The sequence below is a fragment of the Eptatretus burgeri genome, chromosome 18 (assembly GCF_056783735.1).
Source record: "Eptatretus burgeri isolate ZD-2024b chromosome 18, Ebu_testis_v1, whole genome shotgun sequence".
In the NCBI taxonomy this organism is placed as follows: domain Eukaryota; kingdom Metazoa; phylum Chordata; class Myxini; order Myxiniformes; family Myxinidae; genus Eptatretus; species Eptatretus burgeri.
Window position 1 is genome coordinate 45,489,811 of NC_140978.1, and position 19,999 is coordinate 45,509,809.

The 19,999-nt window shown below is 43.9% G+C and overlaps 1 pseudogene; it reads right to left on the reverse strand.

Moving 5' to 3' along the window:
* Positions 1 to 4,137: 4,137 nt before the first annotated feature.
* On the reverse strand, positions 4,138 to 19,326 carry LOC147009025 (uncharacterized; annotated as a pseudogene).
* Positions 19,327 to 19,999: the final 673 nt, after the last annotated feature.

Consider the following 19,999-nt stretch of genomic DNA (forward strand, 5'->3'; position numbering starts at 1 on the left):
CACATCCGCACTCCCCCTAACCATAACATCCCCCCTAACAATTTTTTAACTGAATGTGGTGTTGATGTAGTTCTAATGCAGGATGCCATTTGACCCATCTATCCAAAGTTCCGAGTGAATCATTGTGAGGACAGGGAGCTGGAGTGAAATCAGCGCCCAATGTTGAAGTTCGAATGTCGAGGTTCAAGGGTCAGATGTAGAGAGAGTAACAGTAGAGTCCGTGAAGCTTCTGAACAATCGTATTATCTAAAGGGGGTTGGTGGTTCTATAGGGAGGGGGGAGTGGTGGGTGTTCATTTGCCCCCATCTGCTAGAGGTACAAGCGCTGCTGAGTTCTGGCCATTGGTTCACACGTGGCTTGTCCGCTCACCTGAGTGCATGGCCATCCGGATCTAACCAAGATCGGCTCCGAAGGCACGTTATTTACATGCCCTAGCATCTGCTGTGCTTCAAGGTCCCAGAAACTGAGTTGAAACTTTTTGTTCTCCAAAATATGATTTGTGTCACCCTGTCCAAAAACCTCATGTCAAGAACATTCTCAGAAACACTGTTCTCACGGAAAGGGGCTGAAGCTGAAATTGCTATCGTTTCCCTTTTTTGTCATTGTGTGTACACATTCAGTGTCTAAAGCAGATTCATAGTCTGCATGATCGAGTTATTTCACTCGATGATGGAAAACCCTGAATTAAGGTCGATCTTTAAAGTGTTGGATTCTGTGTACGGAGTGAATTTCAACCACGAGTAATAAATTTCAAGTTTATCTTCTGCATAACTTTTTCTTCCTGCGGTTTCTTATCTCTTCCATTGCCATGGAAGTTGTTTAGTCGATCACCTCCATGGGATGCGTCCATTTGCTAAATTGTACTTGATAACCACGACGGATATTTACACTCAGTTATTATGGGAACAGGATTGCAACGAGCCTGGCCCTCCCGATAAGATCCGGTCTGTGAATGTTTGTAGAATTCTTTGGGAGCACAGAATGCCATTATGGTTTTGGCCTTCCAGCAAGGTGTTACCGCATCCTGGGTATAATGAACCCCGCGGCAGTGCTTTGGATCCCCGGTCACCCCGTCCCTCGGCTCGCAGGAAGCGAGGCGCATGGCCCGGCCATTCATTACAGCGAGGAACTTCCTGCGTCACCATGGAGACGCAGCCGCTAAAAGCCTCTTCTCCCCGAGCGTGGCAATTATGGCCTTTGGGTATCTACCGCCCATCAGCGGCCTGTCTGCCGCCATCCTGCTCTCAAGACCGGCAACTCTGCAATGATCAGACGCGGCTCCGATGGCTCTGGTTTCACGTCTGGAGGCGTATATTTGATTGGCTAACGGACCTTTTGAAAAGGACTCATCAAATGTAGATAACATGAACTTCTGGCTATTTACAAAGCTGAAACGATTGGGGCCAAACTTTGCATTAGAGGTGCTGAGGATATACTAACCAGGTAATAGGCGTCCGCAACTATTCCTGACCATGTTGTGGAACGTCGGCCGAGCCCCATGTGCGAATGGGCTGAAAAAGGACTCCACTGAGAGGTCCAGTGAACACAAAGTTCAGGATAATATTTTAGTGTTCATCATCTTCTATGTCGTCTGTTGTGCCACACCGGCAAGAATTCTGCCACACCGCTAACACGCGGCGTTCCTGCGTATGATGGACATTAGAGATGATGCAAGCCTCATTTTCTCAAGCTTGAGCTGAGAAAAACGTTCAAACAAATTGAGCCCAAGCTAGTGTTTCTTCCCGGTAAATCGTTTCCCAGGAATTCCTGGAAATTGTGGGAAACCGATTCGGGATTTGTGGCTTTTTCAGGGTTTTTTTTTTTGTTTTGGTTTGGACTCCAATCACCTCTAGTGGTAAGTGTAGACGTGCTTGTGCAGTGTGCTCTGTGCACTTCCTTTCCCAGCACGAAGGAAACACTCATGAACTTGGACTTTATGGCCTTCAAAGAGCCATCCCACAACCGAGTTGACCAAGTAAGAAATGTGTGCAATGGTAAAAGATAGCTTCATATACAAAGTTACACGATGATTGGATGGAAAATGTGTTCCAAAAAATCCGTTTTCTGCAGGTGTCGGTTGTAGGGTTTCCTCCACCAAGAATAAACGGCCTCGACCTCGCCTCGCTCAGCCTGGGCCAAATAATAAAGGTCAACGATGATGGTCACATGGAGGACTCCTTACTTGAACCGAGCTGGTTGAGGATTCGGACCGAAGCTGCTGTGAGATCGACACCGAGACCCTCAGCCACTCAGGTGAGTGACGTGTTCCAAATTCAGAGGGAGCATGCAGGAATGCATCCATCCCATGTGCGTTCATTTTGTGGGTGCTAAACACCTCCATATCTTTCGGAACAAAGCATACATGTGCCGGTGTCCTGCTCTGTTGTCCTGAATGGCACTATGTTGTTCATTGGCAGGATGGCTTGTAAGTGTCACCCGGGTTTGAATCCTGACCCAGCTATAATTTGGGTGCCATCCGTCCGATGGACATTAAACCCAAGGAACTCTCCAGCAGCCGTGAAAGCCCCTTTTGTGACGAGAAGGCGAGTTATTGCCACCACCCTGAAAGCGATGATAAATCTCCATGCTACGTTCATTCGAGGACTCCGTTAGGGAATGGACACACGTCGACGATTGAAACCCTTAGCAACAGACTCCTTCGGCAAAACCGACGCTCTGGAAAGAATATGGTTGTGGTGCTCGTGTGTGTTTGTTCATATTTTATAGGGTGGTCCCAAATGATGTGCAACTTTTATAACAACTGTCATAACTTTACTAATGTGACCCTCTTTTTTTAAGCGGCGAACCTGCATCAATATTTGACTATTTCGGTCAGACCGTCCGTCAATAATGAAGAAGAACCTTTTGAACCTTCAGTTTACTGCGACACCTGAAGAGCCCAAAGACCCATAACAACCCAAAAGACCCCGATGACCAAAAAAATCCCTGGGGGGGGAGTGAGGGGGGAGCTGAATGGGTGTGATTAAACCAGAAATTACTGAGGTTAAAGATCATATATACAGTATTCATGAAGAATGGATATCTAAATGTCTTGACACCATGCCTAGTTAATTTTGTGGAAATCAACACAACATGATTGTTCAGATTAAAAAAAAAAAAAATCAACCACTACTCCCCCTTCACCATCTTGTATGTCCCATTACAACCTTATCTTCCCAACGTCCTTTAATTTTCATCCCTTTTCAATTTTTTTTCCTTACTTTACCAATTCCCCTTTGTGTACCTAATATGTAGTAAACTCAAGCATGGTGTAATGGAATAGAGGGAGTGCTTTGAGACCAGGTTAAAGTCGATGATGTACACCATTTGGAATACTTCTGAGTAAACAAGTGACAATTGGACTCATTCTCTTAAGTCTTAGCACCCCAACGTCCTCATCATGATGTACAGGTCACTGGGGCACCATGCCGGACTTTTCATGGGCATATAGACACAGTGGTTCCCATGTATGCCTGCTGTTGGCTTCATGGTTAGGGTTAGGGTTAGGGTGGCTTCATGGTTAGGGTTAGGGTTAGGGTTAGGGTGGCTTCATGGTTAGGATCCAAGGGTCCAGAGTTCAAATCTCACTTGGCTATTGAATTAACACCAGGTGGGGTTGACTCATCCTGTCATCCTTCCGAAGTCAGTGAAACGAGTACCAGCTTGCTGTTATCCTGCGTCGGAATGGTGACCCATCCAGGATGGTGCCCAATAGCCCAGGAGACTGTCGGCAACTCCCACGCTCTGCACAGAGTATGGTCCCACTGGATGGATGGATTGATCCCATGTCCTGTCCAAGTCAGGGCAGGAATTGGTAATTTGTTCCTGGTGCTGGAGATAAGTCGCCTACTCTTCACGAAGGACATCGTGGGATCTTGAACGTCCACCAACTAAGGCTGATAGACAGGATTCCCGTGAAACGTGCATCCGAGGGACAGTGCTTGACCTGCAAAGCACCAATGTGTCCAATCGGGTCGGGAATCAAACCCAGGCAAGACAGCTCCACCACGAGTGCCATCCTGTCGAAACACACACACACACACACACACACACACACACACACACACACACACACACACACACACACACACACACACACACACACACACACACACACACACACACACACAATTTCCTCTAAAGTATTGTCATGGTACAGATCCCTTGGGGTCCAGGATTCCCCTCTCCCGTGACCAGTGGTTGTGCTCCAAGCGACAAAGTCCTGGAATGTTCTGACGCGGCAGTGGCGTCTCTTTTGGCCAAAACGACTCCAATGACCGCAGTGTTGTCCTGGCATTGCAAATACAGGGCAAATGAAAGTAAAAACACATTTCGAACTTGATTTGAATTTTCCCTCTGTTGACACATGCCACGTGGGGGTACGGCCTGTATGCAGGGTCACATTGGTCATGTATCCAGAATGGGAGATGCTGTTTTAATTGGATAAAAGGCGCGTTGAAAATGCAGTTATTAAAGAGGCGGTGGAAGAGTAAGGTTGGGTGAGATAACCCTTCTCCACCCCCTCTTGTAGGGAAAGGTGGGATACAATGCCTCTTCCCCCCTCCAATCTCCTGGGTCCTCGTTAAATGTTCAGCATCCTCAACCGGGCACCAGAGTAGTCTCTGGCTGATTGTCGAGCAGTCAATTACAAGTGGAAAGTGTTCATGTGATTAACATGTATACATGTACTTTAGGTGAGATATAGGCTTCAGAATATATGTACTCGTGTGTATATATATATATATATATATATATATATATATATATATATATATATATATATATATATATATATATATATATATATATATATATATATATATACACATATTTTGTAAAGAAGAAGAAGGCACTTCACCCCAAAAGTAAAACTTGATCTACTCCACGAATTTCAGATTGAGATCGGGTCTGCTCTTGCTTTTTGCTCAAATTAGCAGTCAATAATCAAGACCAGACCCGGTCTCAATCTGAAATTAGTGGAGTAGATATAGTTTTACTTTTGGTTGAAGTGCCTTCTTCTTCTTTAAAAAGGTGTAATCCCAACCACCCCAATCTTAAGGAAAATATATCAAATATAAAAGCTCTTTCTGACCACTGACTGACATAAAAGATCCGTACCTTCCGGGTGATGTAGAAAGCTGAAATTTTGCGTGCCGATTGACATCGAAGCCAATACACCAGGAAAAAAAAAATCACAGAACCATTGGAAAGCATCGGAAATAAAAATACAAGTAAATGAAAATAAATAAATGAAAAAAAATCAAATGCAGGTGGGCGAGACCTGAGGCAATGGGGGAAGCACGTCTCATTGCTTACCATGTGTAAGCGTACCCCAACATTACATCTAATATAATATGTAAAGCTCTTTCAACCACTGACTTTCATTAAAGATCGGTGCCTTCTGGGTGAGGGAAAAGGCTGAAATTTTGCGTGCCAATGGACATCAAAGCCAGTACAGGGGGGAGGGACACAGAATTGTCGGATAACATTCATAAATGAAAATATAAATAAATGAAAAAAAAAGATAAATGAAAAAAATGAGGTGAGTGACCCAAGACAATGGGGAAACATGGTAATTTTGTGTGCCGACGGACATCTTAGCCGTTACACCAGAAAAACTGACAGAATCATTGGAAAGTCCCCGTAAATGAAAATATAAACAGATGGTATAAAATAAATAAATGAAGAATCAAATGCAGGTGAGCGAACTGAGACAATGGGGAAGCACAGTTCGTATGCTTACATGATGTGTAAGTATACCCCATTCGTATATATGGATGTATCTCACATGTGTGTGTATATATATATATTGTTGTGGTTGAGGAAATTCGCAAATCACCATTCAGGTCCCATAGGTGAGATATCTCTGTAAGTACATGTGTAGTTAGCCCCAAACCTGTTGTTTAGAGGGAATAAATGTGATTCATTCGGGCTGCGACCCTTTGAGGTAGCCGTTTTTCTGTTCTGTCTTTATTTTGAACCAACCACGTCTCAACCGCCATCACACAACAACCACCAACCGCAACGCCGCTTCACAACAACAACAACGCCAACAGCCACGACCTTTACCTTCACAACTCGCTCTCGCAAACATCGCATCTCCACCATTCCAAGCGTCACCGTGGCCAGGGACCGCCACTTTAGACCCTCCACCACCTTCGCCTCTCCTTCTGCGGCCATTCCCGCACCACTTGTGGGCGCCGAGCGTCAGGCTGTCCTGGCGTCGTACAGGGCGCGCGCTGAGCCGCGGGTACAAAGAGCGGCCTTTCCAAGGGGAAGTCGGATCAGGAATGATTCACGCCCACTTCCGATCCATCCAATCATTAAGCGCGGGGCGATTTGGCCCCGCCTCCAGGCGCGTCGGAGTGGAATCGATATATGCAAATTCGAGGATCAGGGGAGGTTCACGCCCACTTTTCCTCCGTCCAATGGGCGAGGGTGGCTCCGCCCCCGAGCTCATCCTGATCCAGAAATTTGCATATGGGTTCTCCTGCCGCACTATAAAGCGCCGAGCGCGGGGCGAATTCAGTCAGTTTTGTTTTGGGTCGGAAGCAGTTGGAGGCAGTCGCAGTTTTGGGCTCGGGCGAGTTGGAGAGGTGTGGCGGCGGCGGAGTGTGGCAGCAGCAGTCAAGACGGGTCTGGAGGAGAGTCGGAGTCTGTCGGGGTTCGGAGTCTGTCGGGGAGCTGCAGAGAGGGGAAGCCGGGAACGCGGTCGAGGTCGCAGTGGAGTCGCTCGTCGCGGGACCCAAGCAAGCCAGCTATCCTCTTTCCCCAGAGCATCAACAATTCCCTCCTTTCCCCCCCCCCCCGCGCTGAGATAGTGCGGAAAGGGGGGCCCCGTTCCCACCCCATTCCAAGCAGTGCCAACGAAACCCGCGGAGAAGCGCGGAGTCGGGGCACCGCCGCGACATTTGCGGCTCATCACAAGACGGGGAGGCTCCACGCGGTCTCGGCCCACAGGCCCGTCTGCCCCCTGGTCGTTGAGGGTGGCCCTTTATGATATGATACATGTACATTCAGCTGAAATTACCCGATGCTCAACATCAACCTGATCTCGGAAAGACAATTTGGCTTAATTCCACACCTAAGTCCGTCAGTCGATGATAAATGGGGTTTCTGGGACACCCATTCAAATGAATGGGGAAAAAGGGAAAAACCTTCTGCCTCAAGCCCCAAAAGCCCAAAATAGGAGAATGATTTTCTCCCCACCTTTCGCCTTCCCTCCCATACAAGCAAATGTAAAATCGGAGACTGATTTTCTCCCCACCTATCCCCTCCCCTTTCCATACAAGCAAATATTCTGGTTCTGAGTTTCGAGCGTTGGCAGGTCTCCTTCAGGGCTCTGTGCTGTTGATCTCAAAGTTAAGTTTCCGGTCGTTATCTGTCCCGTTTTAACTGTTTATTTTCTCACCTACATATTACTGTGTGTTCCTAGTTCGGTTTTGTTTCAAAAATCGTGCTATTTTGTGAGTTTTCGTCGACCTCGTCTTGAGTGCTTGAGGTTTACCCATCGTCCCCCTCGGTGTACGATCGTGTTTATTTGTATTTTCTCCCCATAACCTTCAATTTCTATCTTCCCCACTTTTCAAACGTCCCCCATCCCTCCCAACTAAACATTCTATTTCTTGTCTTAAATAAAAAAAAAACTACCTTTCTGCTTGCACACTCAGAAGTCTCCCTTCTTCTTCTTCTTCTTCTTCTTCTTCTTTTGCATTCTCCTCTTCTTCTTCCTCCTGCTGGCACAAAATCTTTATTCTCATGAGCTGACCCTCTCTCGCATTTACCTTCACGATTTCTTCCGATATACAACCTTCCATTCCCGAATCTTACCTGTTCTTGAAAAATACATCAAAAAATAATAATCTTCCTTGTATCCTTTCGATCTCTACACCTCCTATATCCACGTCTCTCTCTCTCTCTCTCTCTCTCTCTCTCTCTCTCTCTCTCTCTCTCTCTCTCTCTCTCTCTCTCTCTCTCTCTCTCTCTCTCTCTCTCTCTCTCTCTCTCTCTCTCTCTCTCTCTCTCCCTCCCTGGTATTTTTCATCGACCCAGCAGCTTCACACTGCGTTTACCGTCCAAATTCACGATACACTTCCACGATTTTACTTCAATCTTCCCTTTTCCAAATGTTACGCAATCCTTATTTAAAATAAATAATTTCACTTTTGACGATACACCTCCCAGAGCCAAGTGCTTCTCCCATAACCACGTGATCTGTTTACACCTCCTGTGTTTATCGATCCAAATTCACCATTCACCTCACAATTTTTTCTCCAACACTTCCATGACCTAATCTGTTGAAAACTCTCTCAAACAATAATAATAACAATAAAAACGATCTCTTATAATGCTTCATCTCCCTCTTTCACACATGTGGTACTCTTTACTGTATCATAATGCACTACTCTTCTACTATTTAAACAGACTGCTCTCAATTCGACCTCTCCTTCATACCTTGCCTAAAAAAATCCAACTGTTACAGCGTTTCTTCTCTCCATTCTCTGAATTTGCCTTTATTGCATCCCTCAAGAAATGTGTTTAATCGCATCTCTGACCTAAAACTTAAAAACCCCCAGTTGACTATGAATGTTCACTTTCCATCAACCATTCTTTTTTTCCAATTTCAGTGCCAACTCACCCCTCTCACCCCTCACTCTCAAAGCAACCATCACACTCTTCTCCCTCCAAGCCTCCCTCTCACCTCTTAAAAAAAACTACCCACTCACCTTTCTCCCACCATTCACCGCACTCACTCATCCTTCTCAAAGTTGCCCCTCCTCTCATCCACAAAGCTGCCTCTTTCCACTGCCCTCTCACCTCCATCTCTTCACCCCACCTCCTCAAATCCTCAACTGCCTTCTTCCCCCTCTCTTATCCCCTCTCTCCCCCAGCAACACAGAGCCTTTTCTCCTCCTCATCCGGCCCCCTCCCCAAGCTATTCTGCATTCCCCCCACACTCTTTCAACAACCCTCCTTACCTCTCCCCCCTCATCCCTTGTCCTACCCTCCCCCACCCCTCCCACCCCCTGCACCCAAAGCCTCCTCCCCTCCCTCTTCATTAACAGTGTGGACCTCAAAATCTGGGGCCTTCGCTCAAGCCTTTCAGATCTTAACATACAGGTTGCCACTGACAAACCAGACATAATCTTCCCAACAGAAACTTTCCTCCCCCAAGACATGTCTGACTCCCAAGTATCTCTCCCTGGTTACTCCCTCCTCCGGTATGACAGACCTGAGCCTCGTCCTGGTGGAGGAGTTGCTTTCTTCATCAAAGACTATTCCTCACTCTCCATGCACTGCCCTCACTCCCCCACACCCCCAGGAATACCTCCGGCTACGGCTTCCCCTCCACTCCCACCTCATGTTTATATGTGTACTGTACCGTCCACCTAACAGTGATGACTCCATCTACACCTCACTATCTGAAAACATGGACCAACTTCGATCTTCCCATCCAAACTCTCTCTTCCTCATATGTGGCGACTTCAATTGTCATCATGCCAGTTGGCTAGCTGTGGGTACCTCTCTCACCTGTCATGGCACTTCAGCAAAAGCTTTCTGCGACTTATTGGGACTGACCCAATCGGTCAACTTCCCTACCCGGATCTCAGCAAATGGTACTCCATCTCTTCTGGATCTCATTTTGACAAATTTGCCTGACAATATCTGCTGCTCTTCCTCCACTCCAATCGGTTCTTCTGACCACGTCCTTGTCAAAGTGGACATCTTTCTGGCCATTATCGGAGAACGACCTCACCGCCGTCGAGTCTGGCATTTCACTCAAGCCGACTGTCAGGGTCTCCAAGCAGCCATCAAACTTATAGACTGGTCTCCTATCGCCACTTTCTCCAACATCAACTCATCCTGTGAATTCTTTCAAAGAAACTTGCTCTCCCTCATGCACAGATTTATCCCCTCTTGTCTTCAGTTATCCTACCCTTCCTCCCACCCTTGGTTCACTGAAGCTTGTGGCGAGGCAGTTGTCCTGAAACAACTTGCCTTTGTCTCATGGAAAGCAAACCCAACTGAGGGTAATCTCAGTTCCTTCCATAAGGCTCAGAACAAATGTGTATCCACCCTGAGGAGAGTCAGAAAACAACATCTTTCTAAGCTCAAGTCTGAACTTTCAAACCTCTCTCCCTCCTCAAAATCCTGGTTGCATCTAATCAAATCTGTTTCTGGTGTATGTTCCCCCTACACCCCCCCTTACCTCAAATGGTCGCACTGCTGATACCGTACATGAAAAGGCTGAATGCCTAAACTCGGTGTTTGCAGCTAAATCATGTGTCCAAAACCCTTCGCTTTCTCAACCCACCTTATCCAGTCACACCCAACTGTCCCTGGACTCTGTGTCCTTTTCTCCTGACAAGGTGGAGAGCTTGCTGTCAAACCTCGACTCAGATTCTGCAACCAGTCAAGACGGCATCAGCCCACGTGTCCTAAAAACCTGCTCTTCTGCTCTTGCTCACCCTCTCTCTGTTCTATTCACCCTCTCATTTGCTCAAGGCCATCTGCCATCTGCTTGGAAATCAGCAAACATCACTGCCCTGCATAAAAAGGTGCAAAAACAGATCCCTCCAACGACAGACCAATCAGCCTTCTCCCAATCATCAGCAAGGTTATGGAATCCATCATTGCTTCACACATTAAGTCCGACCTCTTCTTCAATGGCTTGATTTCCGATCATCAATTTGCTTTCAGACCAGGTCACTCTTCCCTGGATATGTTGCTTCTGCTCTCCCAACAATGGATGAAGGTCCTCTGCCAGACAGGAAATCCGAGCCGCATCCCTGGACCTATCACGTGCTTTTGACATGGTCTGACTCCCTGCCCTGCTCACCAAACTCTCTTCCTATGGTATCCAAGGCCATCTCCACTCATGGCTCGTAGACTTCCTCTCCTGTCGCAGTGAACGTGTGGCCCTAATGCAGTTCTTTCATCCCCTCTTCCTGTCCAGGCTGGAGTTCCTCAAGGTAGCATTCTGGGCCCTGTTCTTTTTCTGGTTTTTATCAATGATCTCTCCGACTCTCTGTTAAATCCTCTATATCTCTTTGCTAATGACTCCACCCTCTGCCGTACCATCGGTCATCCCTCAGACCAGCAAGCAGCAGCTTCTTCGCTCACTGCAGATCGACATAAAATCACAAACTGGTCCAACACGTGAAGCATGTCTTTCAATCCTGACAAATCTCACACTCTCACTACGTCTCTCTGAAAGGGCCGTTTGGACCCCCCCCTTCTACTTTTTCAATAATCCTCTGGAAGAAGTCCTTTCTTTCAAGCTTCTGGGTCTCACTATCTGCCATGACCTTTCCTGGGAAAGCCACATTTCAAACCTTGCCTCCAAAGCCAGTCACTGACAGGGAATCCTCCATCGTGCAAAGTCCTTCCTCGGCCCACCTGAGCTCCTGACCACTTACAAAGCTTTCGTCCGCAGCCTGATGGAGTACTGCTCTCCCCTGGGCTGGTGCTCCCACCTCCCACCTTTCTTGGCTTCACGCTGTAGAACCCAAGGCATTTCGGATCATCGGTATCTCCCGTGATGAGGCTGAGTCTTTGGGCCTCTCACTCTCTCACCGCAGGTTGGTCGGTGGTCTTTCTGTCTTCTACAGTCTCCTCTCCAGCCCCCCCCCCCGCTCTCTCTGCGATTTGTCCCTACCACATTTCCGCAGGGCGCTCAAGGTCCGCCAACAACCCCCTTCTGGTAAAACTACCAAAATCACGAATCACTGCTCACCTTCACTCTTTCATTCCTCTTTTTCCCCGCCTTTGGAATAAACTCCCTCACTCTATTCTTTCCCATTCTTCCCTCCAGGCCTTCAAAACAGCTGTTCACCACCACCTCTTATCATCCCCCATCCAAATCCTCGATCTTTTCTTCCCCTGATAATACACCCAAGCCCACCTCCTTCAAATTCCCTGCTTTCCTTCCTTTGAAAGTCCCTGTAATGTCCATCTTGTATTCCCCATGTTCTCCACCCCATCCCTCTCCCTTCCACAGATCTCCCAATGTCTCTTTTCCCCACTGTTTTGTCCTTCCCTCTCCCGCCCCTCTTGTCTCATGCCAGCCTTGCTGTGCATTGTGTGTTAGCTCTCATACGAGCCTCGACAAGGTATATAAAAAAAATAACATATGTAAAATTGAGACTATGAAAGATTGAGGCTTACTGATTTAAAGCACTTCTTCCTCCCAACATAATAACAGTCCTTTTATATTTTCATTCCACTCAGAGACCGAACCAACGAATATTTGCCCATGTTCTGCTTTGGGGAATAACTTAATTTTCTTCCAACATTCATTTCCATTGAGTATATTCACAAAGAATACCTTGGAACTTGGTTCTTTGTATAAGTGTCTTTGTTGAGCAGAAATGAAATGATAAACTTCTCTTAATGCTCTTATTTGACCACCTCCTGAGCCTCATATCATTTTGAGATTGTGGTAAATTGTTTTTCCATTGTTCAATTGATAACCATCAAAGTTTTCAGTCCATTCAAGGATATTAATTTTTTAGACCCTCGTGGAGGATCTCTAAGTCTTACTGACATTGTTGTTCTTCATCTTCTTCTTGTGGACTTTTTTGTTTCACAGCCTACAGTTTTCATCGAAACGTCCTGAAACTTGGCATATATATGTAAAAATACTCTGTGCAGACAGTAACCATCTCCGATTTTGAAAATTCCTCCGAGAAAAAAAGTTATGATTTCAAAATATTTCCACTAATGGAAAATTCCGCCTAAAAAATTATCTCCGAAACTAGGCAAGCTTTTTGAATTCTGTTTGCGGGAATCGAACAGGGCATTAGCAGAGATGAATTCCCACACATATGATACATCACTATGACGTCATATCAATTTTTATGACGTCAATCCTATTTTTTGACATTTTTTGTTTCACAACCCAGAGTTTTCATCGGATCTTCATGAAACTTGCCATGCATATGCAGAAAGCCCACACGCAGGCAGTAACCATCTCCGATTTTGGAAATTCTTCCTAGAAAAAATGTTGATGTCATAATATCGCCGCTAATGGAAATCGCCGATTCCATTATCTCCGAAACTAGGCAAGCTGTTTGAATTTTGTTTGCCGGAATCAAGCTGGGCAATTGCACAGATAATTTATCGCAAACCTGATACATCACAATGACGTCCTATTCGTTATAATGACGTCATCATTAAGAGGACTAGGATCTTAGCTCATTTGAGCTTGTTTCTTTACATCCTCCAACTTATTTGTAATTAAATTTATCCGCTTATTTGTTTTATCGACTTTTACCCTGGTTATTTCTTCAAGAGACTTATTTGATATTTTCACATTTTTTATGTTTCCCATTTAAATACCCCCTGTTAAACTAACTCCGAGATTCATGTTTCTTCTCACAAAAGATGGAAAACAAGGTTCAACTGTGAGGATGAATCAAAGTATTTTGATAAACCATTGGATTGGAAAAATAAGGACGTTAGAGTATATATTGATCTGCTGGACTCTCTTCATGATAGGGTTAGTCTATCTGGTAAAAGTAGGAAGAATGAAAAGGAGAAACACATTATTCAGGCTTTAAGTATCCTTGGTTCAGGTGTTAGTTTTCATCCAAATGACCCATCATTGTTTTCATGAAGCATCAGCCATTTTACACCAGTTTATGAACATGAAAATAATTAATAAATGTCAATACGAAGACATTTTATCCCATATTAAATAAGATGAGAAGCACAATCCTTAGTTTATATTTCACAAGCGACCACACATCTTCATTCCCATACCCACTACAACTTGATGCAACAAAAGAATATGAGGCATCTTTCTTGTCCATGGAAACTTATAATATCTTATTTAATATAACCGAGAAAAATGACAAGTTTAGTTATAATCCGGGAAGTGGATACACAACGATAACAGTTTCACCCGAAGCATATGAGATTTCTCAAATATCTTCCGAAATTGCTCGTCTTATGAAAGAACAGGGTGATGAACCAAAAAATATTGTTGTTGATATTCAAAAACATACTTCAAAATCAACAATTAAACTTAAAAATAAATACGAGGTTGATTTCATAATTGATAATTAATTTGAGAGTTGTTGAGTTTCTTCTCAAAAAAGATTGAAACTAATGGGACGTTTTACAGTGATAATGTCATTCAAATATCCTCAGGCATAAATTCGGTATTAATTCACTGTGATTTGATTGATGGTGCTTATAATGATGGAATAATAACAAATACAATATTTTCATTCAGCGCATACTCAACCCCAATTGGTTATAAATTCAATATGGAACCCAAAAATCTGGTTTATCTCCCTGTGTCAGGAAAAACCATACACAGAGTAAATTTTAGGATAACCGACCAAGATAATCGCATGATTTCTTTTAATGGAGAAATTATATCCATCAGAATTCACCTACGTGAAGTTTTCCAATAAATAAATATGATGGTTATTGTGAGGAAACACGAGTTGGGAAAATATAAAATAATTACAGGGGATGGGATGTTCCTTTCCCCATACTACAAGGGTGAAGGTATGTATCTTTGTAGAGGATACTATACACCTAAGAGACAAAGGGGTGTCAGACATCAATTTATAGGAGATGGGATAATTGATACTCTAATGGGTATAGGTTCAACTATTCTTAAACATAAAGACCTAATTGGCTCAACTGCTTCTGCTGTGGGAGATGTAGCAGGTGCTGTAAAGAGCATAAAAGATGCCCAAAAGGAATCTCATAAATTGCAAGCAATAAAAGAAATTAAGAAAGGCAAAACTCAGTTGTTTCCAAAAATTCAAATACTTGGGTCAGGGTTTTAAAAGTTTTAACATCTTTTTTCCTAAATAAATTCAAGATGGAAGCTATTGATAGTATCTACGATTTGGATGATACCATTGTCATCTCAAACTCCACTAAAAAAGAAGATTACTTCAAGGTAAATGCAACAACTGGAACAGACTGGAATGCAAATGGAACAAAAAGTTTTGAAATAAATAATCAACAAACTTATTTAAATCTATCCGAAAGTTTCTTGTTGTGTCAATTTACATTCACTAAGGCTGTGGATAACACAAATGCGACGCTCGTAAATGATTTCTTCTGGAAAATGTTTGATAGTGTTCATTTGTACATTGGAACACAAGAAGTTGAAGCGGTTGATTATGTCTCTGCTACATCTGAAATGATGAAATTTACACGATATTAATTTAGTGATAGAATGGGAAAGGGAGCTGTCGAAGGTTTTATTCCTGATATGGCAACGGGAACAAACACAGACCCTGGATATAGTTAAAGAAAAGGAATGTATAATGATGATACAAAAGCAGGTAATAGTTTTACTGTGGCAGTTCCTCTTAAAGGTATATTTGGATTTTGTGATCATGATAAAGTTCTGTATAGTCTGAAAATTAGATTTCAACTGCAAAGGAATGATAATGAAAATATATTGCTTTTTGGTGTGGCTCATGCTTTTGCTGATCAGAATAAATTTGTAATTGATGAAATTAGTTGGTATATAAGTGAATATACTCCTAATCTTAAAACAGAAGAGATGTTGAATAGAAGACTTGACTCAAAGAAACCACTCAATGGTTTTTAACTCAATTTTACTCAACTCAATTTTAAGATCACACCTTAAAAGAAGATGCCAACACGTTAAACTGAACCAAACCACTTACACGTGGAATTTGGGTGTTCTGGAAGGAAAGCCACGATATCTGTGGATAATTAAAAAAAACAGATGGTGATACTGCTACTGATAAGAATAATGCATTGAGTGATAATGCAAAGGTGAAACAACTTCGCATTTCTCTAGTTTTGAACATTTTATGCATGAAATAGATTGGAAATTAATTGGGGAAAAATGATTATGCTGAAGCATGCAAGTCTTACCAAAAGGTGTGTGAAAGCAATGGAAATAAAGAACCCATTTTGGATATGACAGCATTTAAAAGTCTGTATACAATCTATGCGATTAACCTGAGTGCTCAAAAGGAAACTATAAAGTCTAATTGAGTGGATACTTCCCTATACATTGAAATAGAAGAGAGTGAAGAAGTTGATACATATTGTTTGCTTTTGGAAGAAACAGAATTACAGATTAATACAGATAATAGTGTTATGATTAGTCTCACATATTTTTTTGATAAATAAATGAGTAGTGAAGTGCCAACTGGGGTATATGTTAATCAAATCAATCTTCATAAACTATCATCTTGTATTCAAAATCAAAAGCCTTGTATGATTAACGTTAATACAATTCAGAGAAAAGGAGCAGTAAGAATTGATGTTTTGCTCACAAGAGAACAGGTGAAAATCTTGAACGATACTGGCTCACTTAAAATTAAAATGTCAAAACCAATGTTGAAAAAATATTCAATAAGAGAGACGAGTGGAGGATTTCTCCCATTTCTAATTTCTTTATTTGCTGGTTTAAGTGCGGCTGGAACATTGACGGGTGGTATTTCAGCAGCGGTAAAAACTGCTAACGAAAGGAAGGCTCAACTCCGGTAGTTAGGGAATTTTAGCAAATTGTATTGACCATCTGTGAAAAAATTGCTTACCAAAACATTTCTTCACTAACGTATTCATCTAGGTGTCTACTAACACCTATCAATTAATGCAAACCCAAAGCCTTGTGGAAAATTCTGGGGAGGCAATCAAAGTTCGGGTGCTCAGAGGGCCTGCGCGAAAAAATCGGAAAAGTAACTTTTGCCAATATTGACTTGTGGGATGTCTAACTAGGGTTTTTTGGGAGTGCTGAATTGATTCCAACCATTATTTTTGAGAAAAAAACACTCCTTGATCATATAAAATGTATTTTATTGACATTTTTAACAGAACTGTGCTCATTGGAAATGTTGCTTCGTCAGCTTTGACAACCTTATTCATCAAACTCCCCAGTATCTTCCTCACTCCTCTTGTCATCCAGCTGGTTTATGTTCAGGCAAGAGTTACCATGACAGATGCCGCAAGCAGAAATACACTTCACTCCTTGCTTTTTACAGCAGCACCTGAGTGAGCTGCAGTCCCCTGCACAATTGCAGCTGGCAAACGTCAGGAGGTAGTCTGGTGCAATGGGGTCTGTAGAAGGGAATGGTGCATATCCTTGCTCAGTGAGTTGCCATTCGTAGTCCCGGGCATCCAACGATGGACTTTGCAGCATCAGCCAGTCTCTAGTCTGGAGGTAAGCTTGGAGAGAGTGCTGTGCTGCAGCTCCTGTTGTCGGGGGGAGTTTCTCAGGTTTTATACTCCCAGTGGCAGCTCGCTTGCTGAAGATGTCAAATCTCAAGTCTTCCAAGTCTTTGGAGGATTTCCCATGGAACATGAGCATGAAAAGATCACAGCCTGCTTTAATGATGTCACATTTCTCAGCTCGGATGTCCATAAACACATCCATTGCCCTCTCTGCTTCATCAGTCTTGCAGAGCTTGCTTCGCAAAGTTGGTTTGCTAAACCCAAAATTGCAGACACTGTATCGCAGCCAGAGAAGCTGTGCAAGAAGATGAGATACCTCCGGTATATCTCTGGGAGGGCCTCCCGGATCTTTCCGACATCGTAAGATGTTTCTTTGGCTGTCGTGAGGAAGATCGGATGGCCTGCAACATGATGAATCAGCATAACCAGGACGTCTGTGTCCTCAGCTCTCACCTCGACAGGAGACTCTCTTGCCCTTCTAGAGCTGTGTGGATGATGGAAGTGTCGGCATCATCGGAGCATTGCTGTACACTGATTGCATTCCTACTAAATGTCTCAGCAAGGAGCAGAACGAGCTGGGCTTTGTTGTTCTTGTTATCGAGGAACTTTTCTCTTGCAATGATGATTTTGAGATCCAGATGAATCTGAATGTCACAGCATGCATTCTTTGTTCGTCTCAAGTGGTCATGGTCCTTGGTGGAGCTGCCATATCCGTCAAAGACCACCGTTATCCGGAAGCGATGGCTCCCAATGGACTTCACAAACCGGAGGTAGCTCTCGGCAACATCGTTCCAAGTAAGGTTAGCCTCCCACTTGACATTGTGCAGGAGCCACCCACCATCAACCACAAGGCTTGTTCAGGGGGGTTGTTCGACAGGTGCCACACATGCCTTCAGGGACCTTGCTAAGGCAGCCTTGTCTGGCTTTCGCAACTTTTGATTTTTGTCAAACAGAGACATCGGTTTTGGCGTCAACTCAAAGCGCAGAGCTTCTTTGGTCTTGACTTCACGCTCACTGATGACAATGAGGCGGTTGAATAGCTTCAGTGAGCCAATGAACAGCTTCTCGCCATTGACTTTGGGTCCAGATCTGAGGCTTGCAAGTGATTTGACCTTGTGTTTGGTTACCATTGCATCCACAACAGTTTTCCAATCCATCTTAGCCTGTATGGCTCTGCCAATTTCTTCTGCTTGATCAGTGTTGACTTGGTCTGCGGGAGTGCTGCTGAACCCAGTTGAGAAGGACACCAGAGTCTTCTTGTCCCGTGTGGCATCGAAAGGGTTGACTTCCTCCAACCACCCAACTATGGTGTTGACAGCATCGTTATCTCTCTTCATTTGGGCTCTTTTAACGTCGGTGTGGACAGGTACCCCACATTTGACCATGCTTCTTTCTAGCTCTTTGTGAATGAACGAGAAGTGGTTCAGAGTCTGAACCCAAGACTTATGAGAAGACTCATTCCGAAAGCGGCCTCTGTTTAGACCACCGGAGGATTTTGCCTCATGCATGAGTATGGTTTCTATCGTGATGTCGGTCCATGTGCCGGACCATTCATGGTCTGAGAACCTGACTACATGGTTGCCGTACAAAGTGAACTTGGATAGTTTCCTGGAACATGGGACTCTCCTGTCGCTGATGCATCAGCTGTACATACAGCCTTGCACCCTTTGCGTACTGATGGTGGCCCGCAGCTGCGAAGGTATTGAGCATTCCAATGATGCAGCTAAGATGACCTGTGTGGTCTGGGACATGCTCATTCCTGATGAATACCTTGATGAGGTCGATTCTGCCATAGTACCAGACCCAGAATGCTGGTATCCTTCCTCCTTCAGCTAAGATCTTCAATCTCTCTGCCATCCTCTCCTCGAAGACAGTGACTATCCTTGGTGCATATGTTTAATTAGAGGAATTTTGATTACCTGTTGTCTCATCTTTTGCAGTCCTGATGAAGTCCTCCATGTCTTCGTACTCCTGCTCACTGAAGACACCTCTCAGCACGAACTTGGCAATTCCTGCAGATGCAAGAAGGTGAAACCGAATGGCCTTGGCATAAGCCCCGCCTGAGAGGAAGTGTTCTGCTGTGGTGCTGCCAGGATATACTAGCTGTATGACCTCTTGCAGCCCAGAGTCAGCCATGACAATCCCGATGGACCCTAGGAAGCTAAAAGCTCTTAGCTAACGTCAGCTAACACAGATAATTCTACTGAGCATGAGCACAAGTATAACCAACAATATAGCAGTGGTTTCAAAAATGTTGTATGCTGGTTTCAGCACAATTTGAACAATCTGAATCAATTGAGCCAAATTACCGCAAAAGTCTGAGATATCTAAAAATGTATCACATCAATATTTTACAGCCAGGGATTCATTTTTCCTCAAATGTAATGGTTGGAATCAATTCAGCACCCCAAAAAACCCCGAGTTAGACATCCCACAAGTCAATATTGGCAAAAGTAAATTTTTCCAATTTTTTCGCCCAGGCCCTCTGAGCACCCGAACTTTGATTGGCTCCCCAGAATTTTCCACAAGGATTTGGGATTGCACTAATTGATAGGTGTTAGTAGACACCCAGATGAATACGTTAGTGAAGAAATTTTTTGGTAAGCAATTTTTTCACAGATGGTCAATACCATTTGCTAAAATTCCCTAACTCCAGGCTCAAAAAGAATTGGAAAGACAAAAAAAGAGTTGAAGAAACAAATTAGTGGAAGTGGTGTAATTTTAGATTTTGCTGAGAAATTTGAAAGTCTGCCTGATAAAGTGAGATTGTTAGTTGGAGGTATGCTTTCTTCTATCGAACAAGCAGGTGTAAAAT